At 40.6% G+C, this 27,105-nt stretch overlaps 1 protein-coding gene across 12 annotated transcripts in view; it reads left to right on the top strand.

Annotated features, from left to right (window-relative positions):
* LOC132695322 (E3 ubiquitin-protein ligase RNF113A) overlaps positions 1-27,105 on the top strand; it is a 506,126-nt gene that overhangs the window by 247,549 nt on the left and 231,472 nt on the right. For 7 of the 12 annotated variants that reach the window (XR_013554665.1, XR_013554666.1, XR_013554667.1 and 4 more), the window contains one exon: positions 24,045-24,330. The exons of the other annotated variants lie outside the window; for them this stretch is intronic. The gene's annotated coding sequence lies outside the window, so the exon portion shown is untranslated. The remainder of the gene's footprint in view (positions 1-24,044; positions 24,331-27,105) is intronic. 12 annotated transcript variants of the gene reach the window in all.

A 27,105-nucleotide genomic window follows, 5' to 3' on the forward strand; every position in this document is an offset into this window, starting at 1 on the left:
AATTCCCTCTGTGAAGGTCCCAGCTCCTATCTAGCAACCCTCTCGTAGCTGTAGCTCTTTTTAGGTCCCAGAAACCACCCCTTCTCCTCATTTCTTCAAGTCTAGAGCTGGTAACTGCTTCTGCCTGCTGTTGGCCTTGGGTGCTTCCTTATTACTTATTGTTTTCCCTTCACTTGCCTATACTTTTGAAAATAGTCATGTTATGAAATTCTCTTCATTTGCCTTCTCTTTGTTCCTGGTGAATTCCTGACTGCTTTCTTGGTGAATTACTGACTGATGCAAACCTGGTTTTGGGTGTGTGTGGTCAGGCAAACCTAGCAGAGGAGAAAGGAACATGGTATTTGTGGGTATGTGCAAGGGAGAGATAATGAAAAGAGGTCTCTAAGCTAAGTAAAGAGAGAAATGAGGGCATGAGCAGGGCAGATAGATCCAAAAAGTGGAAGAATCTGTTGTTGGGAAATCCCTATGGAGTCAAGGAATTTGGGGTTTGGGGTACTAGAATGAGTGAGTGAGAAATTGGGGACTATCCTCAGAGAATAGAGAGCTTAAAATAGAGAATTTGTGACTGATGCAGTTGTTGATAATAACAATATTCAGGTCATTGGTTCTCAGCCCCAGCCTTTAATCAGAATTTCCAGGGGAGCTTGTAAAAAAATACTGGTGACTGGCTTCAGCTCTAGAGATTCTGACTGTAATTGGTCTGGTGTGGGACCTGGGAATTATAATTTAAAAAAACTATCTCAGATAATTCAGATGTATGGCCAGTGCTGAGAATCAGTAGTCTAGGTATAAGCATGGGTGGATAGGAGGAAATGATCCTTAGCAGCCAGAGGTCAAGGAATTGAGAGGGCTGAGGCTTGGAAGAATCATCTATGTTGAAGTCACCAAAGGGGTAGCAGGGTTCATGGTGAAGAGAATTCAGTCAGTCTGAGGCTTGGAAGAGCTTGAGGCTTAATTACTCTGGGGACAAATTTCTGGTCCTATCCTCTGTTCTTAGCACGGGGTCTATGTCCAAGGGCAAGGTTGGCTGTAGGTAAACTTTTCTTTGGCCTACTCCCTCTCCCAACTCACCTCCATCTTAGGTTTTCATTGTTTGCTCTTAGAGTTACCTTTTCCCACTGGTGGTATTTGGGGAACCACAGATTCAGGGACTCTGCAATGTCTTACCTGGATCTGATTTTCTTGAGATCTGACTCAATTCCTTATTCTTTTCTAATGTATAACCTTCTTCCTCTACTCATCAAAAAAAAAAAAAAAAAAAAAAAAAATTGCCTTTCCTCTGCCTGACTCCCTCAGGGTTTTTTTAGTGGGTTGACTATTCCCAGAGGCTCATTCCTACCTCAGAACACCTAGTGACAAGCTTGTATATTGAGAGGGGGCTTCCCATATTGCAACACATGTGTTAAGGCACTCAGGTACACAAAATAATTCAAATCCTCTTTATTTCCAGGTAAGTATGTGTAATACTGTCTAGCTTGTTGAGAGAATAGTCCATTTTAGCTGGAAGTTTCATCCTCTTTTATTTTCTACATGCATGCCATTGTGGGGCCATTTAAATCAAATTCTTCTCTATAGCTGAGCACAAAACCTGCACATTTCTGGTTTTGCTCTTTCTGAAGATAATTTCTGCTGTTTAATGAGATCTGAGAATGAAGTCAGGCATGAGCAGGAGAAAGGTCACAGTGTGTGCTCAAAGGTATATTAACTACTGTTGGAACTGACATCGGTCTCCTTCCAAGAGGACAAAATTAAGCAGCAAATAGTAAATACGTTCAATGGCACTTTATTGCAAGTAGGACCATTTACAATGAAATAAGAATATGAGAATGGTTTCAAAGAGAAAATGGGAGTGCTTACAAATAGAACACATCTTACCGGTTAGAGTGGGAATGTGATTCCAGTCAAGGTTAATGGGGAAACGGTTAATGAAGGGTACAGATTCCAAAGCTGCATGATACCATATTGTATCTCACAGAGGTAATTAATACTAGAGACTCTGGCTAAATGGACACATTATACACAGCAGACAACTTGAAATTCTGCACACCATATAGAGAGGCTCCTCTGGATGCTTTATGACTCACCCTGATACTGACAGTATGACATTAGAGTCCATGTTTTCCATCCCTTTTCCTTGTGGAGTCAGTGTGGTACATGGAAAGAACACCAGACAGAGAGAAAGGAGAGGGGTCCAGCCCAGACTCCATTGCTAGGGGGTGGTATGCAGCCTTGGGCAAATTTCTTCCTGCTTCTTTAGGCTCAGTTTCCTCTTCTGTAAAATGAAGGGGTTGAGGAAAGTAATCTTGTAAAGTGTTTTCCAGTTTGAATCTGAGATATTCTGCACTTCATTGTCATACCACCATTATCACTTAACCTACCTCATAATTATGTAAGGATGGATATAGCTGGGTAAAAGATTATATATGCAAGTACAGGTGTGCATGAACATTTACCTATATTACCTGTTTGTGGCACATATGTGTACTTCATTGTTACCATGACTTTGAAATGACGTAACTGTAGAGATTTGTGTTTAAAAGCTACCATCAATGTTCATGTTTTTTTACCGCCAGCCTCACATTTTCCCCCCCAAGGGTAAGCTAACAGGAGTAAGGTTACCTATAGAATTAATGCCTGGGATTAAGATGAATGTGGGTGAAAGAGCCCCTTAGCCTGCTGGCTGCAGGATTATCTGTCTCTTAAGAAGCACCTTCTTTTCTCTCCTTTTCTTGCTCTGAACACCCGAGGCGGGAGAATGAGGCTAAGGATCTGTAGCAGCAGGTGAGGGAAGGAATGGGGATCACATTACATCCTTCACATTTAGCTGTCTCCTTGGGCTGTCTGGAATCTTCCCTGTTTGCCTACTTGAGTAGAGGGGCTTAAAAGTAGGGCATTTGCACACACTGATTTTTCATCCTAGTGATCATCTTATTGACAGGCATTGCTTCAGCTGGACAGTTTTCTCTCTGTGTTCAGGCCTGTTGGTAGGTGGCATCCCGAGGGCAGATTCCATTCTTATCCCCACCTGACAACTCACTCATTGCTGATTTTTAAAATTCCCAGGTGCACCTTGTTTGTTTCTCTCTTCTCTCCTTCCGTCAACCCCACTACCTGTCCTTACTCTTGCTCCTCAAAAAACAAAACAAAACAAAACAACACACAGCCTCCCTGGGTTGTCTGGCTATAGAAGTTATTCATGCTTTTTTTTAGAGAAGTCAAGAAATACCTTCCTGTTGTTCTGAATGAAGTAGCTTACAAACACCCACCAGATCCCAAATTTAGGAGGCGAGGGTGCCCAAGGAGTGACAGCTTTACACACTAAATCTTCAGCTTCCACCTCCCTCCACAGACAATGGGAAGGAAAATCATGGAGGGCTGGCAGCCCCAGAGCCAAGTTACCACGTGACATTGACAGCTGCAGAATTGCACCTATTGATTGTGGTGCAGGAGCGAATCTTCCATCAACCTTTAATTGAGCTGATTCCCAAATAGAACAGGGTCAGCTTTTGCTGTGCTGCTGAGTCTAAATAGCTGTGACCAAGCTCTGGTTGATATCTCTTTACCAGACCCTCATTTGGAAACTTTTTCACATTCTGTGTGTTCTAGAACATTGGACCTTGGTCGAGAGGGTTCATCAGAATCACTGAGGGAAGTGGTTAATCCTAGAGAAAGATGGTGCCTCATGCCAGTTATCTCTGATTCAGTGTCTGGACAAGAGGCTGGGCAATTGTATTTTTAATAAGCTATTTTTTAAAGGCGATTCTAATGAGTACCCAGAAACTTCTGGAGGATTCCATCACAAATTAAGAGACATAGTGACCAAGTGAAGGAGACAAAGAATTGCTGAAATTGTGAAATAATCATATCACATCTTGTTCTGTGGGAGGGAATATGGCTGCATGGATGTGAAGTACATTAGCACTCTTTTTGTGTGATTTTCAAGTGTAAGGACATTGCTCTTGCTCTTTTCTATTGCTGTGTTGCTTGCTTCATTTCAAGGAACAATTGGACTTTCTTGGAGGGGTCTATCATTTAGATACAGCTTCCCCTCAGACTCCATTAGGAGGGACACTCCCCAGCCATCACCGCGGACCTGTTGGTGAATCTGGCATTAACTGAAAGAATAAATTGGATTTCATTACATGATACTGTATAATGTAGGGTGACCTCCTCCCATTGTTATGTTGGGTGGATGCTCAGACAGTTCTGATTTTGATTTCCTGGTAATTGCTTCCTCATGGATTCAGCCTTTAAAAAAATTATTTTTTATTTTTTTAGTCCCAAACAGATGCCTCCACCGATCCCTTATTGCCATTCTCAGCCTCCCTCAAAGCCTGACTTGTTCCTTAATGAATCTGCCGCACACTGAGCTGTGGCCAAGGAAAATCAAGAGGCCATTCCATCAAAATATCCGTGATGGAAAAGCCTGTTCTCATTCTGAACTTGTGTTTCACTTCTGTCCCACCTGACCTGGAGGGTCTGCCGCGGGGGTTATGGGAGGACATTTGAACCCTGGCTACTGTTAAAATGTCCTCATTCCAGTGACTCTACTTTGTTTACATTCCTGCTCTGCTTTGCCTTTGAAGCTGCTCCTTATTGGTGGATTGGCGGAGCCTTATGGCTCCCATACATTTTAAGGCTGCATTCCCCAGAGTTTGCCCCAGCGATGGAGACCTGCACTTTGTCTTTTAAGCAGATAAAAAGAGAGGTCAGTCAGAAGTAATTCCCCTACTCCTCGTATAAACAATTTAACTGCTGCAGCAACATACTTGCTTGGAATTACTCCCTCAGATTCAATTCCCTTTTCCTGCTCCACTTGTAAAAATGGTTAGTGTCCTCTATAAACTGCAGCTCACCAAGGTGCAAGGCTTGCTGTGCGGTTGTAGAATAAATGTTAATCTAATACAGGTTACTAGGTCAAATGCAATCACAGGCTTGTGGGAAAAGCTTAATACTGTTCTGCTTCTTCTAACACAGTAAACCTGGATATTATATGATAGGTTAAACACCAGTGAACCATGGCAAGAATTTTCTTGAAAGTAGGATTTAGTACAAAGGAAACTACATTGAAATGGTGACCTAGGATTGACTTTGCTCTCCAAGAGAGCATTCCGAGATGCTGAAGTGCACTGTGAAAACGGACTCCTTACAAATGTGATGTTCTAGAATTCCTTGCTCAGGGGATGAATGCCAGTTGGAGCAGCTGTGACACATCTAAAGGTTTCATATGTTGTCAACTATGACTTCCATTCCCCCTCATTCCCCAAAAATTCATGAGTGCAGATACACACACACGCTTACACCCGCACACAAACTTTTCTTCTCAAATGTGAATGTGGCATTGGATGGCCTTTAGAATTTGGATCCCAAGTTGAACATCTAGTAAACACAGTGTCAGGAGTGCGGAGCATATGTGGGCCAACTGCCTTGAGAAGACTCTATACAGATCTTCTTAGTGGCGGTGGACTCCACACTATTTTATGTGGATGTTAGTGCTGTAAAGTGTTCCCAGCCTGTATTTGTGATCAAATGCCAGAGCCGAGATGTACATATGCTAGCAGATGTATAATAAATGCTTAAGTAAATGAACATCGGGTTTTAGGGGAGCTGTAAAGTCTGGTTTGTGGGACTACTTAGGCTCTGTCCTTCATGGCGACAGGGGACTAAGCCAGGACAAACTTGGTAAAGTCTTGTGGGGGTCTTCGGGGAGGATGCACCGAAACTCTCATCATTAGCATCGTAGTGGCAGTGCAGGTTCTCCTCTTAGCTTCCTACCGAAACCCCATTCAATGAGCAATCACAGCCAGAAAAGGAGCCCTTTCACACAGACTGGAACCCACTTCTCCTCCTGAAAGCAGCTGGGAACTCTGCTTTGTGTCTTCCTTTGGCTCTTAAGGAAAGTTCTAACCAGGCTCCAGGAAATTGTTTGATTTGTGAAAAATACATCTGTGCATTTACAAATGTGACCTAGCTCTCAAGTGATTAAGCTAGATCATTTAGCATGTTAGCTGAGTTAGTGTGTAGACATTTGATAAAAGGCCTCTTGCTGCTTGGGTTTGCACGTTAGATGATTGAATTAATCAGGTGATACATTCCTGGATGGTTATGAAACTCTCATGAAAGTCACTGCAGGCATGTATGCGACCCTTAGGAAAACTGCATAAATGAATAGGTGTAGGCTGGATGTAGATTTTGGTGAAATGGATTTTTTAAGTTCTATAAAAGTAATAAAGATTTTTAGGAAACAAACCCAGCGAACTGGATTTCATTACTGAACTCGGTTGTTGGCAGGAATGGAAGAGACCTTATATGGTTAGTTTTTGTGCGATGGCTCTGCATGGCTGTCCTCTCTGGCCAGCCTGTCCTAATCACCACTCCTGCAGTCCATCCCCCACCCCTTTTTTTTGTGCTGTGAGCAGGCAGCAAGCCACTAGGACTCAGAAAAGGTGGCTGGAGGGAGGCAGCTGAAATGGACTCTCATTCAGATAGTTTCCCTGCAGCTGGTATTAGAGCTAGTTCCTTTGACAGAAATGGGGACCCCAAGGGCCTCCATTGATTGGGAAATGTCAAACACATAATACATAGATGACTTAAAATGCCCTAGGCTCCTTTTCTCTCTTTACTACAGACTGAATGGTCAGGTTTCTCTGCCTCTTTAGGACTCCATTTTCTCCCAAGTTTTTCTTTGAAAAGATGTAAAGGGGAAAATGTACCTTTCTCCATAGCTTCTGTGTATGCATTGAGCATAGAATGTTGGCAAGACCTATGCTGTGGCATGCTTTCTTATGAGTTTGATACACAAGCATTATATTGGGGATGTACATAATCCTTCAAATGGGTAGAAGCCAAGCTGGCAAATTTTTAGGCAATGGCTTGCTCAGGATGAAAATGCCAAAGAATGGAATATCTTCTTAGGCTGCCATTGGCAAGTTCAGAATGGAGACTGGCCTCTATAAAGATGTCTTTTCTGTGAGTGAACATGGCCTTAGGGGTCAAATGAAGTTTTGCTCCTTCTTGGCTGTGTGACCTGAGACTACCTAAGCACTTTGTGCCTCAGTTTCTTCAGCTGCAAAATAGGAGTGATATCTAACTTCCCCTTTGTACCTTTGTGACAAGTAGGGTGGACATGGGCCTTGGACATGCTGCCCTGTTTGCAGCAACAGGTCATCACCTTTCTCGTTTCCCTCAGGCTCCTATTTCACTGCATTTTCTGACAGTCTTGAAGGCCTGAGCATTTTGCTCCTACCCTTTGGACTTTTTCTGACTTTAGGTGTTTCTGACTTTTCCTAGGGACACCTTTGCCCTCCTTCCTGTCCACACTCTCCATCAGCTGACTGGCTTGGGTGGGTGATTCAGGTGTCTCTCCACAGGGCTTGCGGATGTCAAATGGTGGATTGTGCATGAAACATCTAATAGTGGGTAATAGATAATTCTTTGTCCTCCTTCGTTCCCCTCCCTTTCCCAAGAAATGCTGTCAATTACCAGATGAGGCGATTTGGGACATCACTTAAAAATCTCTGCGTTTGTGGATAATAGGTATAATAATGCCCATTCCACCGGGTTAGGGGAAGAGTCAATGAGATTAATAGAGGTTAGGAAGTCCAAATCCTGTTATCTTCCACCAAGAAAAGTCAAGGCCCCTCAGCCAAACCCAGGGATAGGATTTGAGAATCAGAACCATCCAAGTGGTAACAAGTATTTGCTATCAGGTCTGACTTACCCAGTAGACACAGTACATACAGAGCCTAGGGTGCACGATACTTTTAAAGACCCATGAAAATATCTTAATTTCTTTCTATGCCAGAAGGAAAAAGGTAAACTTTTAGAGTGAAGGAAGTTTTAAAATACATAGTATTAATAAATGCATTTTATAACAATGCAGTTGTAAAATACAACCTTTAATAGTTTTTGTTTATGGAGGAAGGCAAAAGTGTCCCCAAGGCCCATGAAGGTCATATGCGGCCATGACTTACTTCATGAGACTTGAAAGTCTCAATGGCTAATGCACACGTCACCCTTTTGACAGAAATTCCTATATTTTTTAAAATGTTTATTTATTTTTGAAAGAGAGGGAAAGAGACAGAGAGACCACGAGCAGGAGAGGGGCAGAGAGAGAGAGACAGAGAGAGACAGAAGATCTGAAGTGGGCTCTGTGCTGATAGCAGAGAGCTTGATGCAGGGTTGAAACTCACAAACCATGAGATCACGGCCTGAGCCAAAGTCGGGTGCTTAACCAACTGAGCCACCCAGGTGCCCCAGAGATTCCTATCTTTTTTCATGCACTCAGAAGGAAGTTCCTCACAGATGAGCAAAAATGCTTAATGCTGGTCACTCTAAGTGAAGGGAACTGGTAACAGTCACCAAAACAAAAATGTGTTTCTTCTCCATACCAGAGGGCAATTGTAGGTAAGGAGACCCAGCCTCTGAATGGAGAAAAGTCTATTTCTATTTGTACTTGATTTTCTATAACCAGAGAACAGATGTGGGATTTATTTGCCATCAGGTCTAAAAAGTTCTGGGATTGGGAAAAGTATGAGCAGTTTTGTCAAATGTAGAATTACATGGAAATCCAGGATTCATCATGCATTGACTCCTCGGCCACACAACTTCCAGGATACAGGGAATACAAATGCATTTAGCTCCCATTAAATAAGAGGAGAGAAAACCAGACGTCCCTTCACTGAAATTACTTCCCTGAGTATAGGGATCAAACAGGACTCACAATCAGGGAGTCAGAATATGTTCTTTAAACCTTCAAATTACTGCAAATGAGGTGCAAGCCTCTGTCCTTACTCTGTGCCCTTTCTGCCTTGTTTTAAATCCTCTGGAGGGGTGATTTTCCTCCAGACAATTACATCCCATCCCTAAGAGAAGGATGGCTACTGTGTGTAAAGTCATTCCAGCTAAGCACTATGGGCTCTAATTTCATCACAACATTATGAAACTGATCAGTTTCTTTGTATAAAATCTTAAAAGGGCTCTATGGACTCTTTAAGCCAAAAAAAGGGCTTTTGAAAGCAGTTCAGGAAATTGCCAGCATGGAAGCGATTTCCACATGTGTCTCTCAATATTGCAATCTCTCCCTTTAGGTGCTGATCTTTCCTAGACTGTAATAAGAAATGAAAGAACAGCTTATTTTTCCTTTTAAAAAGAGGCACAATTAAAAAAAAAGTCCCCAAGAATCTTGTATGTGGGAATGACATGCAGACCATTAGCTTTCTCTCCTTGGCTTTCAGGCTGATCTGTATTCTCAATTTGCTATAAGTATTCCATTCCATCTAGGTCAGGAAGAATTACTTGTGTGTAACTGAAGTGGAGTGTGGATTTTAAGCAGAGCATGTGATCCTAAGAATGCAGAAAGATGGTATAAATTTGCATCTTCTTAAGAGGAACCCTGTCTAAAAACACTGAAACCATTTTAATCTAATAAAACAAAAAGGGAAGGGATGGAAATTCCATCCGAAGACTTCACACAACCTTTTCATTTCATTTGAGTAAAGAATTACAAAATCATCTGTCCAGCTGTTAAATGCCTTTGAGGGAGATTTTTTAAATTGTAGTGCACACTAAAATGGAAGGTTAATATCATGCTTTGGAGACAAGGGGAACAGCTTCTATTTCTGGGTAATGAATCATGCCCTTCTTCCTGAAGACCTTTCAGAAGTGAGAGTTGAAGTTACCTGTGGGCTAGAGAGGCCATTGCTCCAGGAAGGCCTATGTCATCAATGAGGGCACACAACACGTATCCTTCGGGACATCTGAGCCCCTTTGATGCCCTGCCATGGAGTACAATCTTGGCCTCCTCCTAGCAGGGTTGATGATTATTTACTGGAAACTGACTTGTGGCTCATTTTGTGGTATTTCTTAAGCTGTTGCCTTTGAATTTATATGAGTGTTAGCCTTGCTCTTTTTCCTTCTTCTCTCACTTTGCCACTGGGCCATGCAACCCACATGGAATTGGATTTCTTGGAACAGATTTGCTGTCGATTGATGCTCATGCTTTGTCTTCGACTCAATTTCATGTGTCAGAACCTTAGGGTGACATATACAAATGAATAGGCAAATTGCACTTAGTACTCTTCTGGCAAGTTATCTGAGAACTTCAGGGTAATTGCTTAAAGAGAGTTTTTACTCTTAAAGCTGGTCCTAAGCATTCAAGTTAGTTCAACTTCACAAATATTTTTGAGCATCCACTGAGTGAAGATCTATGACAGGTGCCATAGGGATAGAAAGATGTAGGAGATATGGTTTGTCCCTCAAGGACTTTGCAATCAGGAAGGGAAGACAGAGAGTATGGAAGAACTCTAGTACATGAGATACTCACCATACTATCATATAGACTGTGGAGCCCTGCAGAGAGTTATGAGTGGGGAATAGGTGTTGTTGGGATTGAAAGGTGAGAAGAGTTTTATCATGTAGAGGGGATAAGAGGTGAGGGCATTTGGAGCAAAAGGTATAGGAATAAAGAAGCATAGAAGAGTGAACCATCACTGTGTTTGTGTGTGTGTGTGTGTGTGTGTGTGTGTGTGTGTGTGTGTGTCTGTGCATGTGTGTAGAAGGGAAGTACAGGGTACTGCAGACCTTGCATGCTGGATGCTGCTAGAGATACAAAGACAAATCAAGCTCCATGGCCTCCCAATCTAAGGACTTAGTGTGGAAGACAGGCATATGCGTAAATAACTTTAATGGATAATAGACTGTGAGAGAGACTAGGAGAGAAGCATATGCCATACTCTGTGTGCATCTCAAAGAGAAATTTAGGAAGGAAGAGTTTAATGGGACATAACATGATTAGATCCAGGGAGTAAGATAGAAAAGTCAAAGATGACTTCTGCATTTCAAAGACCGTACTCTGAATGATGGAATAATAGACACAACACATTTTGCTCCTTATTCAGATAAAATTTATGACTTTTTTCTCTGATTCAAGATAAGCACATACTATGGTTTTAGTCACAGTTTGATGTATTGAGTTGTCTGATGTTCTCATAAATGCAAATAAAAACTGAAGTCTGCCAAAAAGGAAGACAATCTACTCTTGCACTGGCCTCAAACCCTATATGCAAATAGGTACCTTCTGAAATGAGTGCCACACAACACGTATGAAGGGTCAATGTATTTGCAAGTAAGTAAGGGGATGGAATAGAAGTGGTGAATTTAAAACTCAGAGGAGTTATCTATCCAAATCCCTAATATTTGGGAAAGTCTCACAAATATATTTTCTTCCAGTTACTGTTGGAATGGCTGAAGAGAGATGGCTTGGTGGGCTGTGGGTGTATCTGTATGTCAGGTTTGGATAAGCTACAGCTCTAAAGGATGGGAGATGGGAAAATGTATATAATATGCATAGTGTCTTGAGAGGAATGGAAGCGGGGTTGAGTCTGAGAAGATGGCTAAGGGCTATCATTTACTGAGCATTTATAGCTTGTCAGCACGACTCTAGCCACATTGTGCTACTAGCTCACTTGAAAGATCATAATAACCTTACACAGTAGATTTTATTATTATATTTATTTTACAGATGAATAAACTGAGGCATTAAGATTAAATAACTTGCCAAGACACACAACTCTAAGTGGGTGGTACCCAGAGTCTTTGCACTTAATCCTTTTGTCAAAATAAGTCTTAATAACAGAAGGCAAGAGAAGAGAAATATTTGACCTTAGGGTGTTCCTGTATAAAATTATATTTTGTTTTGATTTGGGGAAAAGAAATACGTAAAACCTTGTTAAATTTCCTGGGGGAAAGGACTGAATCAGAGAATCATAATTTTAGAATTTTCAAGAACCACGATCTATTGTCATTCATGACGATTTCTCATTTTTTGGTTAAGGAAATTGAGACTGAGAATCAATTAAAATGATCTCATGTTTGCTGGAGGTTAAGAACATACCCAGCGCACTGCTGTCTAGTGAGGCAGAATGATGCTTGCCAGCTTGTTGACATGAGCACACGTGGGCAAGGACCATGAAGTAAAGATCAAACATCTTAACACAGGGCTCTGGCTCTGGAAGAGAGCCTTATAACATGAGAGGGTCTACTTGACTTTCTAGGGAAGCAAAGTAGAAGTCCAGTGGGCTTTTGACCCAACTTTCAAGTGAAGTGTTCACACTCTCCTAAGGTGCTCTGATTGGTTGTTCAGTCTTGGCCACCGGCAGACCAGGAATGATACTCCTTTCTTTTTCCATAAACTTACTTCTAATAAATTCTCAGTGTACAATATAGACTCTGTGTTGGCTGGCAACTTGCTTTTCTCAACAAATCCAATACACTTCGGCGTTCATTTGATGGTTGGTTGAAGTCCTTATCAAGTCTGTCTGAAAGTGTATGAGGAGGGTTTGCAAAGTGGCAAGGTGTCTGGCAGATAACCTTGTGCTGGCTTCAAGTTCAGACTCCACAATGACTTGCAAGTGGTATAACCTTGGGCAGGATTCTTTACCTCCTTAAGTTTCAATTTTCTCATGTTTAAATGAGTGAAATAATAATCCCTGTATCATAGGGTTCTGTGGAGGATTAAATGAGCCAATACAGATGAAGGGCTTAGCACTTGCCTGGCTCATAATGAGAATTCAATATGTCTTAGCTAATTACAACAAACAAAATAAATTCTTTATAAACTTGTATTGTGTAAGTTCATTGTTATTGAAAATATAAATTACAGTAAGATATAATGAGTCTATTATAATTATAGTAAGATAGAGTTACCACGTTTTTTACTGCAAAAGGCAAACTTCTTTTTTTAAATTGAGTTTCCAAACTGCGAGTCCCTCTCAGTAGGGCAGGTAACAGGCAACAAGTGGTCATTTTTTAGAAAACCTTTTATGGAGACTACTGTGTTGCTCAAAGTCAGTCACGTGAAGACTTCTGTGAAAAATCTCTTCCAGAATTTAGAGTTAGGGAATGACTTTCTCCCACTGACATCTTTCGTACATTGGAAAAGGAAAGCCACTCACAGTCCTGCTCGTTTTGCTTTGACTGTCAATGCCTTGGTGCTAAGTTTTTATGTTCTGTTGCAGAAAGGTAGGTTAGCATGAATTTGCTTTTTCTTTTGTCTTATTACTCATTTTAGTGTTTTCGTTTTCAGTTTTATGATTTTGGTGCCTGATATTTTAAGCTTTCTCAAAACTCTTTTGTAAGCTGGAGGAGAGAAATGTAAGTAAATACCATAAAATAATATCACGTGGGTGGTTTTTCTTATAAACACACCCTCTGCCCAATTCTACACACCTGGTTTGCAGTGCTTTTTATTTGACCCAAAGTCCAATCAAAATGGCAAAGTTGACTTTTATATAAACACTTATTTTATGTTTTAATAGAACGGGCTATGAAAGTCCTACCCTCACAGGCATTTAATTTCAGTGGGGAAGGGGTCTTACAAAGGACTAGAGGTAAAGATTGTTTTGTGGACTAACTGACCAGGTGGGGACATAACTTGCTAATGAGCCAAAGCAGTTAATAATCATAAAAAAAGGACAAATAACCAAACAAAAACAGCAGTTAACATTTATAGTATATGTTAAAAAGCACCCTCATATGCCATGACTTATTTGTCCTGTCAGCCCTGCAAGTAGGAAGCCTTACTTTCAGCTTCATTTTAGGTGAGAAAACTGAGGCTCAGTTATGGTAACAGACACGCCCTGGATCTCACAGGAAGTAACGGATCTTAATTCAAAATCCTGGGTTCTGCTTACTAGTCCAGAACTATATGCTATATGCTATATACTATATGCTATATACTATATGCTAACTAACTGGGATGTAAATTAAAAAAATAAATTAAATAAAACTTAAAAAATAATTGTCTTTTAGATATACTCCATCGAGGTTTTTCTTTTTCTTGCCTACAACTAGAGATACTTAAAATCAATCTCCTCTTAGTTGGGGGAGGTTTTTGGCAAAGAAATTTGTGCAGTAGCAGTTAGCCAGGCCTACCTGTGTTAGAGTCACATTTGCCCCAAACTGCTGTACTTTCATGGGTCTGAGCAATGAGGAGGTTGATATCTACAGCTGTAGAGCCACAGCTGTGGATTCTGCATAAGGCAGATCATGAGTCTTGATGAATTTTTCATGTCTGAACTGAGAGTCTTTGCTATTGGGTAAAACAGAAAGCGACCCGTGTAAGTTAGACTCCATGCAGGAAGAGTCACCCACACCAGAAGGTGGGATTTCCCGGATACCTAGGACAGCCTCTAGGCAGAGTTCATCAAACATCTGATGAGGAGGGATGGGTAGCTAGACTTGATTAGAACTGGTTTTACCCACATGTGGATTGTATTTTATGTGTGAATGAACTGTTTGGTGGTGGTATGTGGTACATTTCTTCATGTGAGTTTACTTTTTCCAGAACCTTTCCTTTTGTTATCATTATAAAGCACTGAGTTGTAAGAACTCCTCAGGTGTTGATATGGCGAAGTCACTGACGGGGTGGACCTGTCCACCTCCCTGGTTAGCAGAGTGGGCTGACAGATCAATGGAACTCCCAATAGTCTGTGCCTGTTTCCACTTGGATGCGCCACTGCTTGCCATCAAGAGGGCAGTATTTTCTTGAAGATTCCATTTGAAGATTGCTCAGAATGTTTTCTTCTGCAGAGCGCGTTTCCTGTTCACAGTCTTGCCTGACACATGGAAATGAACATGTCTATGCATTTCTCTTTAACATATCCTAAATTTTCAGAGTTAGAACTTCTAAGGTCTCATTTGAAGGTCAGCCTCATTTTCCAAATAGGCCGGTAGGAGTTTCAATGGGCAATGTGAAGTTTGAATGATCTTGTCTTTCTGGAAAACTTAACATTTTGTTTTGTTTGCTCCAGGCACACCCCTCCCCAAACCACATTCTTTTCTTTTTAGCTTATGAGAGAACAAAAGTCCTATCAGGAGTAACGAAACCACCTGAACCATTCTTTTTATATTTCCAGAAATAGTTTATGGGGCCACTGAAAGATGTTGATGCTATCTTTTTAATATTCTGAGAAATAATCCTATTAAACAAAAAACAAGGGAAACTGTTATGCCCACAAAGCGGAATTACCCAAAGCCAACTGGCAGGGGTCGAATTACTTTTCAAAACCGTAGCTGTATGCTGCTTCTATCGCTCCATCTAGGGCTTGGTGAATGAGCAATAATTTGTGGATTCTGCTCATCTCTCTTTGCGAACTTTGTTCTGTGGAATTAGATACAACTTTGACAAATTAGAAAAGGCCTCCCTGCGCCCGCTGTCCCCAGAGTAACACAGTCCACTGATTGTGCGCTGGGCTTCTGAAGTCCGGCCGTGTCAGGCCATCAGCAGCAGCCCCGCCACCAGAGTACGCTTTTTAATAAGCAGGTCTGTCAGCACCGGGTTCTTCGGACCTTCCGACCTCTCCTTAATCCTTAGGACGCACTGACTTTCGTCTCTGTTTCACTTATGGCAGAAGGCCCTGTGCCGGGAAAGAAATATCTTCTTTGTTTACACCATATAGGCAACAAAATTAACCTTTGAGATTAACTGTAAGTGAGTGAGGATCATGTTTTATCTTTCCCTGGGACAAGGGGTAGAGATTAACACGTGCATAAAGGGAGTGAGCATGTACACGTGTGTGCATGCATGTGCACATCCCTCCTCCATTCACATCATAGCCCCAAAGAACTTTCTGCTCCTGTTCTCTCTCTCTTTCTTTTCTTTCTTTCTTTCTTTCTTTTTTTTTTTTTTTCCACATAGGGTTTATTCTGCGCTGGATAGACCTAGTAAATGGTATTCCAGTTTTTTCTAATCTTTCATTCCATTTCAACTCTTAGAGAAAGGAGAAGCATATAAAACATCAACATATTAAATGACGCCCAGTAGGCCTATGGATAAAAACTTATCTTCGTTTAAAGACACGGGATCATCTACTTTCCCAGTGGAATTCTTTGGCCCAGTAGAAGTAAACATTGTCTCAGTGTACAGCAAGAACGATAAATGATTCACAAAGATAGAGGAAAGTGTCTCTTCACTGGTTTACATGTCAATGTATTCATGTTTAATAGTGCCAGATGGGAGAGTTGTGGTTCTCCAAGATACAGGGAATACTAGCCTGGTAAATACTTCTTTCCTTTGGGCTCCCCACCCTGCAAACACAAACTAATAGGAAAAATGAGAGATCTTGTTCATATTCATTTCTAATTTATTATGTTTAAACTGCAGTTTGACCAATTACACTTGCGGAACATTTTTTAGGAGTTGACATAAACATCAAAAACAACAGTTATGAGCAAAATTTGTCCTGGGGAGAGAATGGAAGCCAGCTGACTCAATATAGATGTTATTCTTGATCTCTGGAAATGTCTAAAGGGTAGGACAAGATGAGGTCAAGCATTAGATGATTTCTGACCTATGGAAAGCCCAGAAATGGACCTCAGATGTCCACTGTGTGCTGCTGACAGCATAGGAACCACCCATTCTGCTGTGTGCTCTCCATTTTTGATGGGGTCTTAACCTTCAAAAACCAGCTCAATAATGACAAGGAATCACCACCACCATGGTGACTAAATCCAGGCACCCTACTTATGGCTCCTGTCTCCATTTCTTGAAGTTGCTGAAATGTCTGGGACTTAATAGGGTAGTGATTCATTCTGGCCACAGCCATTTCTTAAAGCCAACAGTTCTATTAGAAACATATTATGATCCCAGTTTCTTCATATTTAGTTGGATTCTATGGAATTTGATTACTTTTATAATTTTGTTGCCTTTCATCAAACAGGATTATTTTCTACTGGTTTCAATTCTATGCTCTCTCTCTCTCCTCTCTCTCTCCCTCTCTTTTTTAATAAACAGAACAAAATAAAGTGACATGTCAGCACAGAGATATTTTATTTTTCACTCAACAGTGGCAGTGACCATAACAATTAAATAGAAGAGAAAAGGGACTTTGTTGTAGGTGCACAGTTGAGGTTATGCAAAATGGAGCAATAACCAGGTCAGTTGCCAGGGAGCCCATGATAGAACCGCCGGTGTTTCAGGGGAATGAAAAGAGCATGTGTGTTGGGATCCCCAGTTTCCCCATTATCATCATCTTGAGCCAGGTACTTAACGTGTGCTGCGTTAGTTTTGGCTGAGGAAAGTGCTTGCAGGAAGCAGTTTTTTAAGTTTCCTTGATATCTCTGGGAGGTAATAAAGATCTCTATTTACAAATAATGCACTTTCTGCGAAGTGCCTTTGTGTGGGCATTGCACACCCTAGCAAAACGAGAGAGGTTCTTTGTTTTGCCTTGGTGGGAAGCGCAACAGTTGAGTCTGCAGGATGCCTGGTTTGCAGCCAAACCTTTTCCTTGCTGGGTGTGTGACACTGTTCAAGTCATTTAACCTCTCTGTTCCTCTGTATTCTTATTTCTGGAATGGATTTAATAACGATGTAGGGATCCCCGAGGGACCAGCAGATGAAAGGACAGCACTTTATTTCCTGGCTGTCTTGTATCCTTTGAGATGCTGCCAAGTGTCACCTTCTCAGCAAAGCCTTCCTGGACCACTGCGGGCTGGGGGACCCCCCTGTCCAGCTCACTGAGAACACTTATCATACTACATGCAACGCTGAGTTTATGTAGCTTTTCCACCACTCGCCTGCTGTAAGCTCCTTGTAGGTAGGAACGGTGATTCTCATCTTGTAGCAAATGAAACAGAGCCCAGCCCAGTGGCTGGTCCACAGCAGGTGCTGTAAAGACAGTCGAATAATGGACAAATTGAACTCTATCATTAAAAAAGTGCTCAAAGGGATATTAGATTTGCTAACGTCTGTATATCAGCTCCACGTGGCAATGTATGTTGAGGCAAATTTGTAAAACTTTAACTCAGGTTTTACACATTCTTACAATAGAATTCCTTAAATGTTCACAAAATCTAAGGAAACTAAAAGTAAAAGATCTTTATTGGAAAAAAGTTTGGAGTGCCATTTCTCTCTCCAACTTGCTCATATGAAATAAGCGCAAGAGTGTAAGAGTAATGACTGACTACTGGGGGGAAGGTAAGACTCTGGTAAAACCTTGGATTATATAATCACACGAGTTGTGCCCAGTATTCCCTGTCTGACCTGCAGAATAGTGCATGTTTTTATCTGTATAAGGTGAAATGAAAAAATACGTGAGGAAGCTCTTGTTGGTGTGTCAACCTGGCAGGCAAAAAAAAAAAAACAAAAAAAAAAAAAAACACCCAAAAAACAAACAAAGAAAACCAATAGAAGATATATTTTGGATTTTCCAGAAGTGAGGACAAATCTGTAAAGCTAAACTGACTCTCTCAACACACATGACCACTGTGATAACACTCATCGGAGGAAAAGATGGCATGTTTTTTCTCTCTCATCTGTTCCTGTCTTCCTTCCCCTCACATCCGGTATTTTATAATAAAATTTCCAACAGATATGGGCTGTTCAACAGTCACTAGCAATACATTGATTAATTATGTGTGCCAGACTTTCAGTATATAATTAAGCTAAACAAAACTGCATTAAAGTAATATGAATAATTTGACTTCAAGCCACAAAAACAAGGAAACTGAGTGAAAGCAGAATCTCTGACCTCATTCACTTCAGCATATTGTAGGAGACAAAAATGTAATCAGAGTTATAAATCACATAGCTGCCACAGTATGACGATGGAGAAAGGAAATTGTTCTGACCTTTTTTGGGAAGAGTTTCAAAGGTAGAAATTAAAGTGCACATTTTGTTCATTTCACAAAATTCTTTAACTGGGAAATATGATGAACAAAAAATACCCTTTCCTTACTTAAGGGGGGTAATGACTATTTTTGTTATTTTTAAGAATGTCATTTGATTGCATTTTCTTCAGTATGCCTTATACATGACACATTTACAGTGCCTCAAAAGTATTTCATGTCTATATGCTTTCACTGTCTCTGACACCAAAATTCAGAGACTAAAGTACATTATGTATCTACAAAAATGGAATTAATCCTTAATAACCTTCCTCCCCCCCCAATTATAAAAGTGATATTTATTCACTGTGGACAAATTTGGAAAATGCAAAAAAAAAGTATATAGAAAAGAAAATAAATTGCATTCATAATTCTACTACGTTAAGAATTCTGAGGTAGCCACACTTAACACCTGTTTCCTTCCAGTTTGTAGCGTGTGTGAATATGTGCGGAGTCAAGGATCATCATGCCGTGTATATATTTTGGGACCTGCTTCTTTCACTTCACAATATTTCACAAGCATTTTTCCATTTCATAAAATATTCTACAGAAATCAGATTTTCAGTTGTTTAATAGAATACTATCATATGGATAAATCATACTTTATTTAACAAAGTTAATGTTTTTAACAACACAATTTTTAATTATTATTTTAAAAGAGCAAAACCCTTGAATGAGCAACTCTATGCATAACTCCGTATGCATGTTTCTGATTGTTGCTTTCCATGAAATTCCAAAAGGGCTTCCTTCAGTAAAGGATATGAGCATATTTAAGCCTTGTTCCATCATATCCAGGATTCATCCATAAAGGCTGAGCCCCTTGCATCCTCAGCTCTAATGGATGAGCCACGTGACCACCCCTGAAAGAGGACATTCTTAAAAGAGGATGTCCTTTGAAACCTAAGGAGTGGGGGGAGGGAGTGGAATCATAAGGTGCAAGAGTGAAAATCTTTCCTTATATTCCTCTACACACAAACAGCAATAGCAGAAAAGAAAGAGGGAAAAGTATTGTGAAAAATGGGAAAGGCCATCTGAATATAAACTATTTACTTTATTAAAACCTATCTGTGAGGTTTGGCACCCTATTTAGAGTGAGTATCCAATTAATCCGTCACTGACATACCAGAAAGAAGTTCCAAGTTGCAGAGATGCTGACCAACCAACTTAAATGAACCAAAGCACCAGAGGGCTGTGTGTGTCCACTCACCCAGTGAATGGGTATCTTCACTGGTAGTAGATTTTATTCAAAATGCCACCCATTCTCTTTTCTGAGAACTGCTCTCCCACTCAGTCCATGGGGTTTCGCACCTACCGACTGTGTTTGTACCCTTGCCATGGCTGATTAGACTGGCTGGCTCAAGCTAGGTTGGCTGGAGATACTCCTAAAGATAGTAAGTTAGTCTCTTATATAGGTTGATATTCCTTTGGTTGCAAGGACTAGAAGATTGGACTTATACTGTCTTAAATATAAAGGGGTTTTGTTGATTTCTGTTCTCAAACTGTTCCAGGAGAGATTTAGGCTGCAGGAGTGATTTGGTCAAGGTCTCAAATGATGTCAGTAGGATCCAAGTCTTGGCTTTCTTCCTCTCAGTTGGCTTGACCCTCAAGCTGGCTCCCCTCATGGTTGTAAAAATGACAAAGCAGTCCCAAGTTCACATTCTCACTCAGGCCCCAGGAAAAAGAGTGAGTTTGTGTCCTAGCTTTCTACATAAATCTGTGGATTCATTTTAACTGGACCTATTTAGTTGTTGTGCTTTTCCTGAACCATCTATTGGCCAGGGCAATGAAATCCACTGGTTGATTGAGCTGACTTGATTTTCCCTCTGGAGCCAGAGGTAGGGTCCATCCCTCATGCACTACATTGCTTGGGAATTGGAATACTGTAAGGAAGAGGGAAATACATCCCCCAGAGGAAATTAACAAGTATATACTAGCATTTCCCATGTAGTTACGACTCTAACTTACATAGTTGGAGGTAATAAGGGCTAATTCTCCCACAAGGGTTGGGCAGCAGTAAAGAGAGAAGAAGAAAGCAGGTGGAACAGAGAAGCAGGGAGGAGGTGAGGAGAGGATGTTGATGGATTATTCTACTTATTCTAATTAGAATTCTAATTATTTCTACTAGTCCCTTCCTGTGGTCTAGTTCTATTCCTCCCACTGTTCCTTGAGAAACCCCCATATCCTTATAATAAACTCCGCTTTTGCTCAAGTTGTTTTGAGTTGTTACCTACAACCACATTTACACCAATAGTGGCTTCTAGAACATTCCCAACCTACTGCCGAGGACTGCCTGCCTTTATTGCTTCCTTCGCCTTAGATGTAGGCCTTCCATTTGGTAGTTCTTTTCCTTCTTTTAAAGGTGTTTTGGATTAAATGTGGCTACCAGGAACAGGGAGAAGTAAGAGTTGACCATGAACCTAAGACAGGCTGGCCGTAGTTTATTGGGCCCATTTGATACGGGTTTAGGGAAGACATTTGACTCCATTTACTTAACAGATGTTTATCAGTTCTCTCAACAGAAATGTTGCAAAAATCTTCAAAGGAGCCTTTCTTTGCCTCCCTCTCCCCACACCTTGGATGCGATGTTCAGTGAAATATGTTGACTTTTTTTTTTCTTTACAAAACCCATAAAAATGTCCTGGTTGACATGCAATGTTGTGACAAGCCCTAGTAGATTGTGTCAATCATGTTGCTTTATGTTACATTAAGTGACATATTGTAATGTGATTGATACAACATGGGATGACACATCATAATGCAAAATATCATCTGGAAAATGTAGAAAAACAACAGAAGACTTGAAGCCACTTTTACTTTCTAATTCTTCAAATAAGATAGAGGAAAATCTTTCATTCCTCAGGATAGTTACCTGGGAAAGGTCTAGGTCTTGTGGGGGTTTCAGTGGTGCTCTTTTCCTTTGTAATTAACAGGTGATAGTGGAAAATACTTGCATTCTTTGGGGACTGATAAACTCTGAGTTTGGATGGAATGTCTCTAAACCTTTCTGGAGCCCCTTAGTAACAATATCTGTTCTTCACATTAATAGTGCCTTTATAGATTTTATATAAAAGGATTCCACCTTCCTCTACCCTAGTTAATATTCTCCTCTTTAAAATCTCTGATAAGGGCACCTGGGTGGCTAAGTCGGTTAAGCACCTGACTTAGGTCAGGTCATGATCTCATGCTTCATGAGTTCAAGCCCCACATCAGGTTCTGTGCTAACAGGTCAGAGCTTGGAGCCTGCTTCAGATTCTGTTTCTCCCTCTCTTCTCTCTCTCTCTGCCCCTCCTCCACTTGCATTCTCTCTCTCTCTCTAAAATAACAAACATAAAAAAAATTAAAAAAAATCTCTGATATTTTTCTCTTGTTCTACAAAGTCTTGAGGAAAAAAATTGCCTTTTCAGATTTCACTGTGAGGTCAATGAGGGTTTTTTAGTATATCTTGGAAAATTTTTACTGTAGCTCCAGAGTCTTACACAGTTTCTGGCACATAGTAACACTTAATAAGTGTTTGTTAGGGGCACCTGGGTGGCTCAGTCAGTTGAGCGTACAACTTTGGCTCAGGTCATGATCTCATGGTTCGTGAGTTCGAACCCTGCATCAGGCTCTGTGCTGACAGCTCAGGGCCTGGAGTCTGCTTCGGATTCTGTGTCTCCCTCTTTCTCTGCTCCTCCCCTGCTCACACTCCATCTTTCTCTCAAAAATAAATAAAGATTAAAAGAATTTTTAAAAAGTAAAAAAAAAATTAAAAAAAATAGTGTTTGTTGAATGACTTACTGAAGAATGTTCATCTTTAATTATACTTAATTGCATTTATTGAGTGACATTTAATCACATATAGTGAAACTCCATGTATTAGTTTCCTAGGGCTTCTGTAACAGAGTGCCACAAATTTGGTGGCTTACAACAAAAATGTATTCTTTCACAGTTCTGGAGGACAGAAATCTGAAACAAGGTGTCAGTAGGGCCATACTCCCTCTGAAGGCTTTAGAGGAAGATCCTTCTTTGCTTCTTCTAGCTTTTGGTGGCTTTGGGGTTCCTTAGTTTGTGGCTGCCTACCTCCAATCTCTGCTTTCATCTTCATATGGCCTTCTCTTCTGTGTCTTCTTCTCTTAGAAGCACACTTGTCATTAAATATAGGGCCCACTTGGATAATCTTGAGATGGATGATCGCTTCTTAAGACTTTCAGCTTAAGAAGCTGAAGGTCTTCTGCAAAGACCCCTTTCTCCAAGTAAGATTACATTTATAGGTTCCTGATGGGCATACCTTTTGGAGAGCGGCCATCATTCAACCTGGAATATACCAATTAAAAAAAAAATGAGCTGGGGTATGTTGGGGAATTAACATTTTTTTGGTTAATGGTTGCATAAAATATGTTTTTAATCTATGTTTAAAATCTTTCTGTTTACTTCCATGTCTCAGTAATTATGGTATTATAAAGATAATTATATATTTCTTTAATAATGGATACCTTTATAATATCAAAGTTCCCAATCTGTGAATTTGCACTAATAATTGAAGATATAGAGGATTGTAAAAGCTGAGATAAATGTGTAGACCTCAGTATAATATAGACTCTAAAGTCCTTTAAAAACAAGCCAACTAACCACACCTCTTCCCTGAATGTGCTGTGAGATGTATGTGATTTGTCTTCTGAATGTGAGCAGAATATAAGGAGAGATTCTGGCTAGTTGAGGATTTTGAGTAAGCAAGCCCATTAGAGTTTCCTTAAATGTGAATTCCTTCCCTGTTATCTCCCCTTCTGCCTGTATCCACTTGCAGACATAGGAGTTCATAGAGGTGAGAAGCGAGTGTTTGGGGCAGCCAGGGAAGGTCTTGCGAGAGAGGTAATATAATAAGAGGACAGGCCATTGATAGAAGAAGGTGTGGTCTCACAGTTTGCCTCAGGGCCACCAAGTGCTCACTTCTAGAGAGCTCTTATCCTCCAAGTAATGTGGGGTCAGACCCTTAGAACCATGCACCTCTGAGTCATGGAGACAAATAGGCCCTCTGGTCTTCATTCTGATAGCAAGACAGGATCACCATAGACTCATAGTAACTTTTCCTCTCTTTGTTCAATATCTTGTGGCTGCATAGAGTAATTTAATAAATCAAAATCGTCTCTTTCAATTTTCATTGTGGCTACATCGGTGTTCTTTTGAATGGAGTTCAATTATTGGGATGGCATATATTACTTTGAATCATTTTACAGCTCAATCAATACACACATCTTCATAATAAATATCGATGTTCTTTGGATGCCTAGTGTCGCACATATTCAGCATGGCTGTTAGGATCCAGGCAGCTCTGGGTAATTAATATTTTTATTTTATTCTTTCATTGAACTCTGTCACTCATATCTGCATTTTGGCCCTTCCAGAAGGGAAGAGAAATGCTGAAACAAACAGAATCCTCCAGAAATCCATTCCACTAAAAACACCGAAGTTTGAGAACTAAAATTTGCTGTGGAACTCCGCTGCTATAGAATAAACACATTCAACTCAACAGGGAACACAAAGAGCCTACCTGCTATTAGTCTTTGTAAATGACCAGCCAAAAAGAAGTAGGACGGTTTTCCTAACAGGTTTAGAAAAGGAAAAATCTTAACTCAACTGAATCCTCCTACGAATACCAAAGGCCTCTAGCTGGGAAAGCAAAGATACCTGGTAAGTGGCTGTTAAAGGTGCAGTGAAATCTGAATATCCGATATGCCAAAGATCATGATCACAACATTTACTAAGATTCTTATGGAATCTTATATTTAATTATATTCTTACAGTCAGATATAATCAGTGATTTATTTGAAACTTCAGTACATAGTGAATTACTGATGAGTAGATGGTAACGTGTTTGAATTTCTAAAATATTTTGGTTTCTAGTAAGAATTCAGCCCCAGTCTACAGTATCTACAGTGAAGGCATTGGGTCTCACCTCCATCTTCACGAATGAAGAGTAACTAGACTGCTAATCCCTGGGTTCCCTCCCAGGGGGCTCATGTAATCTCTGGTATTTGTATTTTAATCATGATATACATACTATATTTACCCATTTATTTTTTTGTTTTTGTTTTTATTTTTTTAATATGAAATTTATTGTCAAATTGGTTTCCATACAACACCCAGTGCTCATCCCAACAGGTGCCCTCCTCAATGCCCATCACCCACCCTCCCCACCCTCCCACCCCCCATCAACCCTCAGTTTATTCTCAGTTTTTAAGAGTCTCTTATGGTTTGGCTCTCTCCCTCTCTAACTTTTTTTTTTTCTTCTTCCCCTCCCCCATGGTCTTCTGTTAAGTTTCTCAGGATCCACATAAGAGTGAAAACATATGGTATCTGTCTTTCTCTGTATGACTAGGAATTTACCCAAGGGATACAGGAATGCTGATGCATAGGGGCACTTGTACCCCAATGTTCATAGCAGCACTTTCAGCAATAGAAAAATTATGGAAAGAGCCTAAATGTCCATCAACTGGGCGCCTGCGTGGCTCAGTCAGTTGAGCGTCCCACTTCGGCTCAGGTCATGATCTCGCGGTCTGTGGGTTTGAGCCCCGCGTCGGGCTCTGTGCTGACAGCTCGGAGCCTGGAGCCTGCTTCGGATTCTGTGTCTCCCTCTCTCTCTGCCCCTCTCCCACTCATGCTCTGCTTCTCTCTTTCTGACAAAAATAAATAAACATTAAAAAAAATTTAAAATAAATGTCCATCAACTGATGAATGGATAAAGAAATTGTGGTTTATATACACAATGGGATACTACTTGACAATGAGAAAGAATGAAATATGGCCTTTTGTAGCCACGTGGATGGACCTGGAGAGTGTTATATTTACCCATTTAAAAGCAAACATCTAGATGCTCTTATTTTTGTTGTTAACTCTTTGGAACTCAGAGCATTGACAAAATCATCTGAGTGGGGGAGAAAGATCAGCGATAAATAATTTTCAGTTAGGGCCCAAGGCTAAATTATGGGACAAGAAGGATTGTGTTCTTTTGTTTCATAGTATGGAAGGTTAGTCCCAAATGCTGGAAAACAGATGTGCCCTTTCATTTTGAGTGCCTAGTGTATATACTCAGAGAGGTATTTTTCTTAATGTTTATTTATTTATTTTAAGAGGGAGGGAGAGAAAATGAGAAAGAGCATGTGAGCCAGTGTGTGTGTGAGCGGCAGCACAGCGGCACAGAGAGAGGGAGAGAGGGAATCCCAAGCAGGACCCACACTCAGCGTGGAGCCGGATGCGGAACTTGATCTCGTGTACGTGAAATCATGACCTGAGCCAAAATCAAGAGTTGACGCTTGAGCCACCCAGGGACCCCTCACAGAGGTATTTTTTAAATGTTTGCAAAATGTCTTCTCCAGTCAGTTTGTGTCAGGCACCGTCCCATTGATTTTATTTTGCTTTTGTAATTGGAGCTGCATTTCAGTGTTGATTTATTACCTGCATAAATCCCTTTGCCAGGGGTTATAAAAGGAAAAGGCAAGCGCTACCCACTTTAGCAGTACCAGAACAGTGTTGCCTCTAAACTTAAAATCTTTAACATTCTCTAAGCTTAGAGCCCTATCTCACCTATTTCTTGCAATTTATTTCAAACCTTTCTGAGACCTGGATTTTTTTTTTTTAACATTTCAATGTTGTAATTTTTCCTACTTATTTTAATTTTTCTTGGTCCCAAGACTATAAAGCAGTGCTGCTCAGAGTCAGAAAATGTTGAGTAACAAAATGAGAACCCTGAGTATAAATTTAAGACACCCTGTGCTGCTTTACTTCTGTTTATCTATTTGTAGTGGTAATTTGATAACCTAGACCACTGAATGAAGAAAGTGAAGAATGATCAAAATATGAAGCAGTGGGCGCTGCACATTCAGACCTTATCAGTTCCAGGATCAGTTATCTGTTTGAAGAAAATTACATTGTATCTGTCAATAGACTTAATAACTCAGTGCCTGCTATTTGATAATGGATAATCACACAAATTCAGGAAGCTAGACCATATGCCATTCCAGTTTTCTATTCTCTTATTCACCTTAATTTTCTAGATGAGTGAAATTATCTAGTCCTGGCCTGAAGATGGCATATATAGAAATAGAGCCTGCAGGAATCCAGCCGCCTCTGATGTTAGCCCCGTGCAGGTCAGGGCTGCCGGGTTATGTCTGCGACCCTGGTATCTAATTGAAATGGGCAGACTTTGGAAAATTGTAAACCTGGACAATGCAAGTGATGAATGGATGGAAAATAGTAAAGGGCGGATGTGGAACAGCTGAGGGAATTGGCTGGTGGGAAACAGTGAGGCTGCAGAGGCCTAGGATTCAGAATCTTAGAATAGTTCCACATCTCTGCGTGTGAACTGTGAAGGATAGGGACTAAATGGTAAAGATGATATAGGGATGCTGTTTTCTGGAAGTAAGGGTTTTCTCAAGGACCCTTCATTCCTGTTGATGCAGGATGCTT

This window comes from Panthera onca, chromosome A3 (genome assembly GCF_046562875.1).
Source record: "Panthera onca isolate mPanOnc1 chromosome A3, mPanOnc1 haplotype 2, whole genome shotgun sequence".
Lineage (NCBI taxonomy): Eukaryota > Metazoa > Chordata > Mammalia > Carnivora > Felidae > Panthera > Panthera onca.